The sequence below is a fragment of the Hypanus sabinus genome, chromosome 3, assembly GCF_030144855.1.
Source record: "Hypanus sabinus isolate sHypSab1 chromosome 3, sHypSab1.hap1, whole genome shotgun sequence".
Lineage (NCBI taxonomy): Eukaryota > Metazoa > Chordata > Chondrichthyes > Myliobatiformes > Dasyatidae > Hypanus > Hypanus sabinus.
In genome coordinates, this window is record NC_082708.1 from 102,899,886 (window position 1) to 102,916,590 (window position 16,705).

Below are 16,705 nucleotides of genomic sequence, written 5' to 3' on the forward strand. Positions count from 1 at the left end.
AGAGGTTTTGCTGGCTGCTCGCTGTGCAGAGCTTACTCTCTCCTAGGCATTGCGGGGGCTGCAAAGAAAAGACCCGTCAGGACCGTCTGCCAAGTGAGTCTCCAGATGGTGATGCACCAGGAGGTATGATCCACGGACCATTGCTGCTGGGACACAAGCCAGGGCTGGACTGCCTGGGTGAGCCAGTCTTTAAGACCCAAAAGACTCGATGACCGGGTTACATTACTGATGATGTGTCCCAGTGCTTCCTAGGATGCATCTCAACATCATGTCTTTCACCTCTTCAACCTATTTTATTAATGCTTTTATTTTGCTTTCTTTTCTATTTCTTGCCCTGGCCTGGATACTTTCAGTAGGTTAATAGGTTTGCTTCTTCATCTAAAAAGAATGATAAAAGTCAATAAAGAGGCATTGAGGAATATTTCTTTCTGAATGCATGTTATAGAATTGCCACAGCAAACAATCTAATACTGTCATTGAACTCCACATAACCTCAGTATTTACAGCAATTAAGCCACAGTTGTATTGCCACTTTACCAATCACAAATACAATGCAGTTATCCATCCAAGAAGCACTGACAACACCTTTCAAATCCATGGTATCGCCACCAAGAAGGACAAAGGCAGCAACTGAAAGTTCTCCTCAGAGTTACACATCATCTTAACTTGGAAATTGGATCGACATTATTTGCTAAAATCTTGGAAATGGCAACTCAATAGAAATCTGGGTACATCATAACCAGAAGGACTGCCACAATTCAAGGATGAGGCTCATTACTACCTTCTTTATTTTATTTTTTAATATATTTTAGTGATACAGTGTGGAATGGGCCCTTCTGGCCCAATGAGCCGTGTTGCCCAGCAACCCATGTATTTAACCATAACCTGATCACACGACCAATTAACCTACTAACTGGGATGTCTTTGGGATGTGGGAGGAAAGCAGATCACCTGGAGGAAAACCACATACTCACAGGGAGGTACATACAAATGACATTGGAATTGAACTCTGAACTCTGAGGTCACAAGGTGTAATAGTGTTGTACTAACTGCTATACTACCATTGCACCTTCTCAAGGGCAATTAGCTGCATGTAGTAAATACCAGACTCATCAACAATGTCCATATCCCAAAATGTAATTAATTTCTGTGCAGCACATCCCAATACCTTCCCTATCGTTGCAGGGGATTTCAACTGGGTCAGCTTGAAGAACAACTGCCACCAACATATCACCTGTGGGACCAGAGGAGCCAACATACTTGACCACTGTTATACCACAATCAAGAACACTTACTGTGCCATCCCACGCCTACAAAAGAGCAATCATCTGGCTGTATTTACACTCCCGGCATGTAGGCAGAGATTAAAGACCACAGCACCAGTGAGGAACAGTCTGTGGACTGGACAGTATTCAGTAATTCATAATTGAATCTGAATGGATGCACCACCATTGTCTCCAACTTCATCAAGGTTTGTGTGGATGAGTGTATGCCCTTGAGAACATACTCAAACAAAAAGCCATGGATGAACCAGAAGATTCACAGTATGCTGAGGATTAGATCTGTGGCATTCAAGACCAATGATCCAAAACTATACAAGAAGTCCAGTTACAGCCTATGGAAAGCTATTTTCAGAGAAAAAAAACAATTCCAATGAAGTTAGAGATGGAATCGGATGCACATCAGCTCTGGCAGGGTTTGCAGGCCATTAGTTCCTACAAGGTGAATCTTAACATCATAAAAGGCTGTGATATTTCACTCCCAGATGAGCTCAATGCATTTTATGCACCTTTGTAAGGGAGAATAAAACTTCACCTGTGTGAATCCCTGTAGCATCTGGTGACTCTGTAATCACCGTCTCGGTGGCTGATGTCAGAATATCTTTCATGATGGTGAACCCTCAAAAGGATTTAGGCTCTGATTGTAGGGCACTGACACCTGTGCCAACCAACTAGTGGGAGGGTTCAAAGACATCTTTAATCTCTTACTGTAGCAATTGGAGGCTCTCACCTGCTTCAAAAGTGTGCCAATCATATCAGTGCTCAAGAAGAGCAGGGTGAGCTGCTTCAATGACTATGGCCCAGTTGCACTCACATCTACTCTAGTGAAGTCTTTGGGAGGTTGGTCATAACAAAAATCAACCATTGCCTAAGCAAAGACCTGGACCCACTGAAATATGCCTATTGCCACAATAGGTCTGTGGATGCAATCTCACTGTCTCTCCATTCGACTTTGGATCATTTGGGCTATGTCAGGCTGCTGTTTATAGATTACAGCTCAGCATTTAACATCATCATAACCTCAGTACTAATCAACAAACTCCAGAACATGAGCCTTTGTTCCTCACTCTGCAACTGGATCCTTGACCTTCTCATCAGAGACCACAGTCGATGCAGATTGGAAATAACATCTCCTCACTGACAATTAGCACTGATGCACACCAAGGATCTGTGCTTACCCCACTCTACTCTTTCTGCATCATGAATTTGTGGCTAGGCACAGCTCAGAACACCATCTCTAAATTTGCCGATGACTCAATTGTTGTGTCATTCTCTCGGTCAATGTGAGTAAAAATTCTGCTGATAGTATTCACCTTCAAATGAACACTGAAACCAGGTAAATCATAGAGTTCAATGTGAAAGATTTTGTATTACTTTTCTTTATTCTTTTCCTTTGAAATGTTACCATTGTTGGTAAGACGAACATTTATTGCTCATCATTAACTGCTCTTGAGTATGTGGTGATAAACGGATGTCTTGAATTCTTCCGTCTTTCTGGTGAACGCACTCCCAAGAATCCTATGCAGTAGGGAGGTCCATGGATTAGACCCAACAGCAATAAAAGAATAATGATACATTTCTAATCCAGGAACATGCAGGACTTGCAGGAGAACCTGCAGATGCTGGTGCTGGAGAAGTCTAGGTGAGTATCTGCACAACATATTTTCAGTGGCATGCATTGCACTGGAGGGAGTAAACTGGTGGATTGGGTCCACTCAAGCACATGCTGAGATAAAATAGCCTACAGTGTCAAAATTACATTGAGCTACAAAACTGCTCCTGTTGAATGCTAACAGCTAACAGCACAAAAAAAACTTAAGGAGGAATCAGTCAGGAGGAATTCATAGGAATATAACAGACATTAGTGACAAATAAAATTGATTTAGTTTAGAAGACAAACTGACTAATGGAATTTCCTTGTTTAGTAGTGCTGTCGGATTTCAGAATTACATTACTCAAGGTCTCCTTACTTGTGAATGCCTTTTGGGATAGAAGGCCGATGTGATGACTGTGTCACTAAGGGGCGCTGTTCTGAAGGTCATGAAAAGGAGAATTGCATTTTCAAATAAATGCAGTTGAACTTCTTCTTCGGTTTGCTTTTCCCTCAGACTGTTCACATAGGTTTGCGAAAAGATTCAATCTTTTGCCCATAAATTCTTCCAGTTATTGTATAAAGCTGTACTTTAAATTCTAATTTTCCCTTGGATGTACAAAATAAATAGTTGTGATTCCAAAGTACAAGGAGAATTTAAAAATATGAGCTAACCTCTGTGTTAGGAGTGTGCTTTTACTTCTGCTCATTCCCTTTTGAGTATAAGATGGACATCATGATAATCACTGCCACCATCATTATGTGTCATGTCAAATGATGTGGGTGATTATGGCCTTTCCATGACCATGATTGTTCTTGACAAATTTTTCTACAGAACTAGTTTGCCATGGAGGAAACCATGGTAAAGTGTCTTTACCAGATGGGTGACCCCATTCATTATCAATACTCTTCAGAGACTGTCCTCCTGGTGTCATAACCAGGACTTGCACCAACTGCTCGTACAACCATCCACCACCCGATCCCATGACTTCACGAGACCCTAATCGGGGGGCTAAGCAGGTGCTACACCTTGCCCCAAGGTGACCTGCAGGCTAGCAGAGTGAAGGAGCGCCTTACACCTCCTTTGGTAGAGATTTATCTCCATTTCGCCACCCAATAAAATGGTATCAATATATAATCTGAAACTACTAAATCTAAGATTAAAAATTTATTTTGAAATAGTCATGTTCAACACACACTTTCACAAACATTCAAAATATTATGCAAGGTTTGAAGCTCTAAATTATGTTGTGTCACAGATCCAATACATCGCATATTATGTACTTGTTATAATTTAAGTAACCTTTCTTTCTCTGTTCCCAAATATTTTTCCTTCAATATTCTTTTCTTCCTTTTATAGCTGTTTTCAATAGTTAAACAATTACCACTTCATTAAAATGAAGTTCAGTTTGAAACCTATGGGGTATGATTGGCAGGTACAGTTTTATATCTTGCGGTGACGTCAGTGCTCAGTGACTACAGCCTATGGTGAAGCTGCTGCTTGATACTGATTGTAGAGATAAAGATCAAGGTACTAGAAGGCAGAAAGGGGTGAAAACTGCGAGTATAAAAACATTTGATTTCAGATCTGCTTTTGCTTTGACTAAGAAAGGAGCAGTAGTATGTCAACAAAATATCAACTCACAGAACATAGAACAGTATAGCACAGTACAGGTCATTCAGCCCATGAATTGAATTGACTTTATTTTTTACATCCTTCACACATGCGAGGGGTAAAAATCTTTATGTTATGTCTCTGTCTGAGCAATATGCAAATTATAGTAATTTGTAATGAACAGCATGTACAGTAAGGTATACAATAGAAAAGTCACTATAACACAGAATACAATTGTGTCAGTGTGAATTAATCAGTCTGATGACCTGGTGGAAGAAGCTGTCCCGGAGCCTGTTGGTCCTGGCTTTTATGCTGTGGTAATGTTTCCCAGATGGTTGCAGCTGGAATAGATCGTGGTTGGGGTGACTTGGGTCCCCAATAGTCCTTTGGGCCTTTCTTACACACCTGTCTTTGTAACTGTCCTGAATAGTAGGAAGTTCACATCTACAGATGTGCTGGGCTGTCTGCACCACTCTCTGCATAGTCCTGTGACTGAGGGAAGTACGGTTCCCATACCAGGCAGTGACGCAGCCAGTCACGATGCTCTCAGTTGTGCCCCTGTAAGTAGTCCTTAGGATTTGGGGATTCATGCCAAACTTCTTTAGCTGTCTGAGGTGAAAGATGCGCCGTTGTGCTTTTTTCACCACACAGCCGGTATGTACAGTCCAGGTGTTCACCCTCTGAACCCCAGATGCATTGATGTCAATAGGGGTTAGCCTGTCTCCATTCCGCCTGTAGTCCACAACCAGCTCCTTTGTTTTTGCGAAGTTGAGGGAGAGGTTGTTTTCTTGACACTACTGTGTCAGGGTGGCGACCTTTTCTCTGTAGGCTGCCTCGTCATTATTTGAGATTAGGCCAATCAATGTAGTATCATCTGAAAATTTAATTAGCAGATTGCAGCGACACAGTCATGGGTACACAGAGAGTAAAGGAGGGGGCTTAGGACACAGCCCTGGGTGGTTCCTGTGTTGAGGGGCAGAGGTGAGGGAGCCCACTCTTATCATCTGCCAGCAATCTGACAGGAAATCCAGGATCCAGCTGCACAAGGCAGGGTGAAGGCCGAGGTCTCTGAGCTTCTTGTTGAGCCTGGAGGGAATTATGGTGTTGAATGCTGAGCTGTAGTCCAAGAACAGCATTCTCACATAAGCATCTCTCTTCTCCAGGTGTGGAAGAATGGTGTGTAGAGCTGTGGCTATTGCAACATCTGTCGATCAGTTGTGTCTCTGTAGGCGGTCCAGTGTGAGAGGTAGCAAGCTGCAGCTGTAATCCTTGACCGGCCTCTCAAAATGTTTGCTTTTTATTGAGGTGAGTGCGACAGCGTGCCAGTCATTCGGACATGTTAGCTTGGCCTTTTTAGGTACAGTGACAATGGTGGGTGTTTTGAAGCAAGAGGGCACTCTATACTGGGAGAGGGAGAGATTAAAAATGTTTGTAAACTCACCAGCCAGTTGTGCTGCTCACACTCTGAGTACCCACCCTGGGATGCCACCCAGTCCCGCAGCCTAGCGACTGTCCACTCATTGGAAATACCTGTGTACTTCAGCCTCAGAAATGACAAAGGTGCAGGTCACATCTACGGCTCTTCTTGGAGACTCAAACTCAGCGTAAAAAAGATTTAACTCATCTGGGGGAGAGGCAATGTTGTTGGCAGCACCACTGCGTTTAGCTTTAAAATCTGTCATGGTGTGCTGACCTTGCCATCAGCTGTGTGTGTTGTTGGTGGAGAGTTGTGTCTGGATCTTGTACCTGTATTGTTGTTTTGCTGCCTTGATGACTTTGCAGAGATCGTGGCTGCATTTCTTTAGTACTTGGTGGTTACCGATTGTGAAAACTCCGTCTCGCATGGTGAGTGTGGCACACACGGAACTGTTGATCTGTGGTTTCCGGTTTGGATAGACCCTACTGATTTTTGGGGGACAATATCATCGATATACTTCTGAATGAAGCTTATGATCTCAGAGACATCCTCATCACAAAAGACATTCCAGTTAACGTCATGAAACCAGTCCTGTAGCATGGAGGCCACACAGGCAGAAGCAGGATGGAGGAGGTGTCAGATTTCCCAAATGGCAGACGGAGGAGCACTTTGTAAGCTTTGTGGAAAGGAGAGTAGCAGTGATCGAGAGTGCTATCTCCCCGTGTGCTCACCTGGATGTGTTGACAAAACCTCCGAGAGACTTTAGTCAGCGACACTTGATTAAATTGTCTAGTAATGATGAAAGCAGCCTCCGGGTGTACAGTCTCCAGGCTGCTGATGGTCTCATACAGTTGCTTGCGAGCCAGGTCAGTATCTGTAATGATGTTGTGCTGAGCTTTTAACCTATTCTAAAAGCTGTCTAACCCTTTCTTCCAACATTGCCCTAATTTTTCTTTCATCCATGTGCCTATCAAAGAGTCTCTCGGATGACTCTAGCAGCATGTTCCCTGCACCCACAAATCTCAAAGACTGACTCTGACATTCCCCTGACACTTACCTCCATTCACTTTAAAATTATGCTCCCAGGGCTTTGTCAAGCTACAGCTTTACCTCACGGCACTTGAACTCAGTCCCCCAACTAAGGAAGGCCAACTTCCCATATGCCTTGTTAACCATCGAATCAACTTTGCAGCGACTTTGAGAGATCTATGAGTGTTCCTACTGGCATGGGCGGGGTGGTTGATTCTTTTGCTGCTGCTTGTGCGAAGGGGGGGAGGGGGTTTCAGGGCTTCAATGTTTCTGTCGTTCTATAGTGTTTCTTTGTTTTGTGGACCTCTGTGAAGAGGACGAATTTCAGGTTGTGTACCATATACATACTCTAATATTGCATGTACTTTGAAACTTGAACCCGAAGATCATCTGTTTTTCCACATTAGGAAGAATCCTTTTTGTTAGAGCCATAATGTACTGATTGCAACAGCCCAGTTGCTTCATAGCACAGAGAATACACATGTGCATGCCATCAATGTGGGAGCACTTTCACCACAAGGAATGCAGTGGTTTGAGGTGGCAATCTATTACTATCATCTCAAGAGCAGTTGTGAATGGGTAACTTCAATAACATCTGCATCACAAATACAAATATATAGCAAGCAGTACCTGATGCTGCTGATTATTTATAATTAAAGCAAGATCAGTGGTTTGGCTACTTACACCATTGACATTTCTTGCTGTGGTTGAAATCTAGGTTCTTTGACTAAGATCGGCATAGTATTGTTTGTTCCCTATTTGAACAAAAGAGGGAAAGCATTCTTTTGAAATAATACAATCTTTTCCATGTTCTTTTTTAAAATGCTGCTGCTTCCTTTGTTTATGTATTCTAATATAATGAGTATATCTATTTGAGTTAATATTGTCCTGAGGTCAACCAAACTTATGTGATTATGTATACTGCATTATATATTGAAATGCAAACATCCGGGAAACCAACAAAGTCATATTATAGGAAAGTGTGGTGATATGAACATACTACTGCTTTTTATTTGGTTTTGGTGAATGTAGTTGTTGTCTGTCTAGTTTTTGCCATTAAGTAAGTTGGCTTTCTGCTCTTCACAAACCAGATGGAGACCTAGATTTATATGGTTATATAGCACCGAAACAAGCTCTTCAACCCAAATAGTCCCCGTTGCCACGGCATCCTCCCTGTTAGTCCCAGCTGCTCACATTCAGACAATATCCCTCTAAACCCCTCCCTCCAGCTACCTAACCCAATGCCTCTTAAATATTTCAATTGTACCCACCTCTTCCACCTCCTCTGGAGCTCATTCCAAGGGCTAGCTCTTTACTTGGTGTAAAGAATCACTCCGTTCCTATCTTGAATCTGTGCTTTCTATTTCTCAACTCCCCATACCAGTAAATGGTTTTATAAGCTTCTGTGAGGTCACATTTCATTCTCTGTGCTCTGGGGAATAATAATCCAATGTGGTCAACTTCCCTCTATAACTCAGGCCCTCTCATCCAGGTAGCATCCTCGCAAATTTCATCTACATCCTGTCCAGCTTGACAATGTCTTTCCTGTAATTGGGTGACCAAAGCTGTACATGACCTTCCCAGTAAAGCCTCACAATCTAACATAATATTCCTTCTCCTCAACTCATTTCCTTGACTGAAGAAGGCCAGTATGCTAAAGATCTTCTTCATCACACTGTTTACTTGTACTGCTGCTTTCAGTGAACCAGGCACTTGTACCCCCAGGTACAATACATTCATAGACTTCAGGATGGCGTGTTGCCACTCAGGTGCCAAGGTCAAAGTGTATTTCTGAGCACTGCAGAACATTCTCAAGGGGCAGGGTGAGTAGCCAGAGGTCATTGTACACATTGGTACCAATAGATAGACAAAGGGACAAAATACAGAAGAGTGAATGCAAGGAGTTAGGCTGAAGATAAAAAAGCAGAACCACAAGGGTTAGAACCTCGGGATTATTCCTAATACTACATACTCTTGAAGGATAGAATAGAGGATAGGGCAGTTGAATGAGGAGCTAGTGGAGAAAGGAGGGATTCAGCTTCTTGGACCATTGGGATCTCCTCCAGGACAAGGGGACTGGCAAAAAAGAACTGTCTGCACCTTAACTGGAGGGACACCAATATCATTGTGAGGAGATTTGCCCAGAGGTAAGAGAATGTCAAGAGTAATTAAGCTAGTCTATCATGGGAGTGGGCCTCAAAGTGGTTGTGTGGTTTGTCAGGACATTGTGCCAAATATAGAAACTAAAGCAAGCAAGTTCAGTAGCCAGGATAGGCAGAGGCAGGACAAGGAATGAAGAAGGTCTAATAGACACAACTGCATTTATTTTAATGCAAGAAGCCCAACAAATAAGGCTGGGCAAGTGACTAAAATGTCGGATTGCAGATACATTTAAGAATGATAGGACTATAATTGTAAACAATTTTAACATTCTAAATATTGACTGAGACTGACATAGTGCTAAGAGCTTGGATAAAGCTATATTTGTAAACTGTGTCCTGACATTTCCTTAAACATATTTCTGGTGTTACTACAGAGGGGGCAAAACTAGACTTCCTATGGTGAAATAAAGCAGGGCAAGTGACTAAAGTGATGGAATTCTTCGGGACCAATGGCAATAATTCTATTAGCTTTAAATTAGTTATGAAGAAAGGCAGAACTGGTCCAAAATTAAATTGGGGCAAGACTAATTTAATTGCATTTGAGTGGAACTTGTGAAAGGAGAGACTGTCGATAAAGGGATGCCCGACAAGTGGGAGGCTTTTAAAAGCCATATAGGTAGAGTTCATGAAAAACATGTCCCTGTTTGAATAAAAGGCAAGGCACGCAGGATATGCTTGACAAGGGATATCAAGGCTCCAGATAGCAAAAATGAAATGGAATTATATCTCAGGCGTAGACAGCTACAATCAAACAAATCTCTTGCGGCATAAAGAGGAGGCAGGAGAACAAAATCAAAGGAGGAAATGGGAAGAAGTTTATGAAACTACACCTCAAATATTGTGTATAGCTCCAATCACCATATGTGATTAATCCAGAGAGGGTGCCACAAAGATTCACAACTGGAGAGCCTGGAACAAAGGAGGTTGAAAGATAACCTTATAAAATGTAGAAAACCATGAGGGACACAGACATGGTGGACAGTCACAGTCTTGCTTCTAGGGTCAGAAAGTGTAAAACTAAAGGGCATTGGTTTGAACTGGTAAGGAAGTTTTAGGGGCCCAAAGACTTAGTTTGTTTCATGGAGAAGATGCCGGAGATATGAATAATCTGCCAAAGAAATGGCACGGTCAGGCACATAGAACATTACAGCACAGAAACAGGCCTTTTGGCCTTTCTAGGCTGTGCCAAACCATTTTTCTGACTAGTCCCACTGACCTGCACCTGGGCCATATCCCTCCAAACCCCTCTCATCCATATACCTGGCTTCAGTGGAAAAAGCCTGCTTGCATTCACTCTATCTATAGTAGCAGTAGTCTCTCAAAGTCCGAGGAAGACGAATGTGTTGCGCAGTCAACGTCTGTGGGCATGCATATGACTTCTGAGGCCGGATTCCGAAGCGCAGATACGGTTGCAGACAGGGCAAGGAGCACCGCCTGTTGGGGCAGGAGCGGACGCCTTCCTGTGTCTTTCTTGACTCGCCTTGAGGCGCTGCATGCGCCGGTTGGCTTGGAAGTTGTTTGCTGCCTTGGAGCATAGATTGCGCCACTTGGACCGATCAGCAGCAGTGTGTTCGAGATCGCGGGGCTGGAGTTTGGCCCACTTAATGTTTGACTTGAGTTTGTCCTTGTACCTCTTCCTCGGGCGACCTTGGGCACGGTTGCCCTGCTCCAGTTCTCCGTAGAACAACAGGCGCGGCATTCTGGACTCATCCATGCAGATCACATGGCCGGTCCATCTGAGCTGAGCCTTCGAAACCTTGGCTTCAACACTTGTGGAATTGATTCGGTCCAGGACTGTCAGGTTGGAGATACGGTCTTGCCAGCGGATTTGCATGATTGATCGCCAAGCGCGATTGTGGAATTGTTCAAGCTGTTTGACATGTCTGTGATACAGTGTCCAGGTTTCACAGCCATATAGAAGTGATGAGTCCACAACAGCATTGTAAACCTTCAGTTTAGTGGAGAGGCGAATGTCTTTGTGCTGCAGAACTTTGACCCGGAGCCTGCCGAGTGCCTGGCTTGCTTTCTGGATCCTTGACGTGATTTCTTTATCGAGGGCACCGTCGCTGGAAATGGTACTCCCCAGGTATTTGAAGTTGCCAACGTTCCGTAGTTGTGTGTCATCGATGGTGATGCATGGTTGTGGCGGGGCGCTGTTAGGTGCAGGCTGCAGGAGGACCTCTGTTTTACCGAGGCTGATTGTCAAGCTGAACAATTTAGATGCAGCGGAGAATCTGCTGACCATTGTTTGTAGGTGGTCCTCGCGGTGCGCCATGAGTGCGCAGTCATCTGCAAAGAGCGCTTCTATGAACAGCTTTCGGAGGGTCTTTGTGTGTGCTGCAAGGCAATGTAGGTCAAAGAGTGACCCGTCCAGGCGGTATTTGATATAAATGCCCAGGTTTAGGTCTTTGACGGCATGCATTAGTACTTGAGTGAAGAAAAGGTTGAAAAGTACTGATGCAAGCACACAGCCCTGTTTAACGCTGTTGGAGATGTCAAATTTCTCGCTAGGTTCGTCAGCTGAGAGAATCTCTCCAGTCATGTTGTCATGGAAGAAGCGTATGAGGTTGATGAACTTTGGAGGGCAGCCAAGTTTTCCAAGGATGATCCACAAGGCTTCTCTGTTGACAATATCAAACACTTTAGTCAGATCAATGAAGACAAAGTACAAGTTCATGTTCTGCTCCAGGCATTTCTCCTGCATGTGTCTAACAGTGAAGATTATATCCACAGTACTGCGTTAAGGCCGAAAGCCACATTGTGATTCTGGGAGGTTTCCTTCGGATACTGTTGAAATAAGTCTATTGAGGATGATGCGAGCCAGGATTTTTCCGGTGATGGAAAGTAGGGAGATGCCCCGGTAGTTCCCACAGTCTGTGCGTGGGCCTTTGTTTTTGTATAGGGCGACTATTGCAGCATCCCGAAGGTCGGGTAGCATTACTTCCTCTTCCCAGATACTGACCAGGACGACCTGGAATGCTTTGAGTGACTCCTGGTTGAGGGCTTTGAACAGTTCTGCGGGAATGCCATCCTTGCCTGGTGCTTTGCCACGGCTCATCTGTTTGATGGCTGTGCTGACCTCGGTCAGGGAGTGGGGGTTGTTGAGGTGCTCACGGACTGGGCTGTGGGGAATCTGGTTGAGTACTGACTGGTCGACAGTGGAGGGGCGGTTCAGGAGCTGACTGAAGTGTTCCTTCCATCTGGTGATGATGCCCTTTTTGTCCTTGATAGGCGAGGATCCATCTGCAGAAAGCAGAGGAGCTATGCTCGACTTTGAGGGACCAAAGAGACTTGATGGCATTGAAGAACTGCTTGGTGTTGTTTGTTTCAGCATTGTGCTGAACCTCATCCTTTATATACCCATCACAATTTTATACACCTCTATCAAATCACCCCTCATTCTCCAACGCTCCAGGGAATAAAGTCCTAACCAATTCAACCTTTCTCTGTAACTCAGTTTCCCAAGTCCCGGCAACATCCTTGTAAACTTTCTCTGCATTCTTTCAACCTTATTAATATCCTTCCTATAATTAGGTGATGAAAACTGCACACAATACTCCAAATTCGGTCTCACCAGTGTCTTATACAACCTCACCATTACATTCCAACTCTTATACTCAATACTTTGATTTCTAAAGGCCAATGTACCAAAAGCTCTCCTTACGACCCTATCTACTTGTCGGCCTATAACTTCCCGGCTTACTTTTTGAGCCTTTTTTAAACAATGGAACTACATGAGCTATCCTTCAGTCCTCCAGCACCTGACCCGCGGATATCGACATTTTAAATATTTCACTAGCCTCCTTCAACACCATCAACTGCAATTTCAACACCAGCCTCCTTCAAGGTCTGAGGGAATACCCAGTCAGGTATTTATCTACTCTGATTTTCCTCAAGGCAGCAATCACTTCCTCCTCTTTAATCTGTATAAGTTCCATGACCTCCCTACTTGTTTGCCTTATTTCCATAGACTCCATTCCAGTTTCCTTAGTAAATACAGATGCAAAAAGCCCATTTAATATCTCTCCTATTTCTTTTGGTTCCATACATAGCCGACCACTCTGATCTTCAAGAGGACCAATTTTATCTGTTACTATCATTTTGCTCTTAACATACCTGTAGAAACTCTTAGGATTATCCTTCACCCTGACTGCCAAAGCAGTCATGTTGTCTTTTAGCCCTCTTGATTTCTTTCTTAAGTATTTTCTTGCTCTTTTTATACTCCTCAAGCATCTTATTTCCTCCCTGTTGCCTAGACATGTTATATATCTCTCTCATCAGAGTTCCAATATCCTTCAAGAACCAAGGTTCCTTATTCTTATCCATTTTGTCTTTAATCCTGACAGGAACATACAAACTCTGCACTCTCAAAATTTCTCCTTTGAAGGCCTCCCACTTACCAATCACATCCTTGCTAGAGAACAAACTGTCCCAATCTACTGTTTTTAGATCCTTTCTCATTTCTTCAAATTTGGCCTTTTTCCAGTTTAGAACTTCAACCCGAGGACCAGATCTATCTTTATCCATGATCAAGTTGAAACTAATGACGTTATGATCACTGGAACCAAAGTGTTCCCCTACACACACTTCCATCACCTGCCCTAACTCATTTTCTAATAGGAGATCTAATATTGCATCCTCCCTGGTTGGTACAACTATATATTGATTTAGAAAACTTTCCTGAACACATTTCACAAACTCTAACCCATCTAGATCTTTAACAGTATGGAAGTCCTGACGAAGGGTCTCGGCCTGAAACGTCGACAGTGCTTCTCCTTGATGCTGCCTGGCCTGCTGCGTTCCACCAGCATTTTGTGTGTGTTGCTTGAATTTCCAGCATCTGCAGATTTCCTCCTGTTTGCTGTAGTATTTTCCCTGACGAGCAAAGCCACACCACCCTTTCATCCCTCTGCCTCTATCATGTCTGAAACATTGGAACCCTGGAACATTGTGCTGCCAGTCCTGCCCCTCCTGTAGCCAAGTTTCAGTAATGGCTATGATGTCATAATTCCATGTGTCAATCCAGGCCCTCAGCTTGTCCGCCTTTCCCACAATACTCCTCGCATTGAAATATACACACCTCAGAAGATTATTACCACCACACACAATCTTACTATTTGTGACTTTGCATGAACTACTAACATCACTTATTTTTACCCCCATTTCACTATCTACTCTGGCACTCTAGTTCTCATCCCCCTGCAAATCTAGTTTAAACCCTCCCCAATAACACTAGCAAACCTCCCTGCAAGTATATTGGTCCCCTTGTAGTTCAGGTGTAACCCGTCTCTCTTGTACAGGTCCCACCTGCCCCAGAAGAGGTTCCAATGATCTAGAAATCTGAAACCCTGCCCCCTACACCAGTTTCTCAGCCGCTTGTTCATCTGCCAGAACATCCTACTCTTGCCCTCACTGGCACGTGGCACAGGCAGCAATCCGGAGATTACTACCCTCGAGGTCCTGTTTTTCAATTTCCTACCAAGCTCTCTGTATTCACTCTTCAGGACCTCCTTACTCTTTCTACCTATGTCATTGGCACCGACGTGTACCACAACATCTGGCTGATCATCCTCCCACTTCAGAATGCTGTGCACGTTATCAGGGACATCCCTGACCCTGGCACCCGGGAGGCAACAAACTATCCGGGAGTCTCTGCCACGACCACAGAATCTCCTGTCTGTACCCCTGACTATGGAGTCTCCTATCACTACACCCAGGAGGCCATAAACCATCCGGGAGTCTCTGTCACGACCACAGAATCTCCTGTCTGTACCCCTGACTATGGAGTCTCCTATCACTACACCCAGGAGGCCATAAACCATCCGGGAGTCTCTGTCACGACCACAGAATCTCCTGTCTGTACCCCTGACTATGGAGTCCCCTATCACTACCGCTCTCCTCTTCTTCCTCCCTCCCTTCTGCACTGCAGAACCAGACTCGGTGCCAGAGATCCGGCTGCCGCAGCTTGTCCCAGGTAAACCATCCCCCACAACAGTATCCAAATCAGTATACCTGTTTTGGAGGGGAACTGCCACAGGGGAACCCTGCACTACTTTCCCTTTCCCCTTCCCTCGCCTGACGGTAACACAATTACCTGTGCCCTGTTCCTTAGTTGTAACTACCTCCCGGCAGCTACTATCTATAAACTGTTCATTCTCCCGAATGATCTGGAGGTCATCCAGCTCCAGCTCCAGCTCCAGCTCCAGTTCCCTAACGCGGTCTGTTAGGAGCTGCAGGTGAATGCACTTCCTGCAAGTGTCGTTGTCAGCGACACCGGAGGTCTCCCTGACTTCCCACATCCTGCAAGAGGAGCATTCCAACATCCTGCCTGGCATTTTCTCTAGTCTGAACAAAAAAAAGAAGAAAACAGAAACTTACTGGAACCTACCCTCGCCTCTGCCTGTTTCTCGCCGAAGCCTGTTTGAGCCAAAGCCATCCCACTCCGACTCAGTCCACTCCAACGATGGCCGTTGTATATGGCGATGTTCCTTTTAAACCTTGGAGCGCTACGTCACGCGCCTGTGCAGTCTAGCCTCTTTTCCCCGAGCTGTTAAAGAAAAGCGACCTTCCCTCTGCGATACCTTCAGTCTTCCACTCTCAGCATCTTGCTTCGATTGAATAATTAAAATAAATTTTAATATCTCTAACCACATAACTTTATTGTTTCATTTATTTTTTAAATAAGGTTGGCAGTTCTAAAGAAGAAACTTGCAGGTCATCAGCATGAAATCCAGAACTCACTTACATACATACAGCGGCTACCCAACATTTCTTCAAGGAAACATCAGCTAACAATCAGTGCTTCTTTTGTACTTCAATTGGATTTGGCCAGAAATGATTAAAGATACAACATAATCTGTTTGCTTTTGATCGCTTTGCTTCTGCTCAAAATGCTAAGCTTTGCCCATAGGTTTTTCAAATCTTCTTGTGGACCCTCCTACCCTCCTACATATGCAGACTGTCCCACATTTATTTTTCTATACCATAAGACAAAGTGACTCCTGAGACAAGGGCAGAGTGCGCTATGTCTAGCATATATTTTCAACTATAAAGTCCGATAGATTTGGGCAGAAGGTGATTCTAAGCCATTTCACACTATGCAACATTGGGCAGTCAAGACTGGTGAGAAATTGCTTTGTTATTGTCATATGTATGGAGGTGGAGTGAAAATCTTTACATCCATACGGAACATTTCATTATATCTGTATGAAACATCCTGGTTTCCTCGCTGCATGAGTCGAGGGAAGGCAACCTCCGGCCCCGCCAAACTCGTGAGATTGAAACGCGCTTGATCCCACCCCAAACCCCTGTTTGTGTGGATGCTATATCATTTGCTACCCTGTTACAAATTAATGCCACAAAATAACAGACAGTACACTGGATACGATTAAAGGAATTATGATTGAACCTTAACTAAAGGTTTAGTAAAGAATAACAAAAAGAAAGGAGTCCATTCTAATTAAACAGTCAGATGTGTTGGAGCTCATCTTGAACTTCTCTGTCACTCACACGCTGGGTTCTCTGTCAACGTGAAAGCCCACACCACGTTCTGAACGTTGCTCGCAATCCATCTGGAACAGACGGGTCTCCCACCGGACCATATGCTTTGAC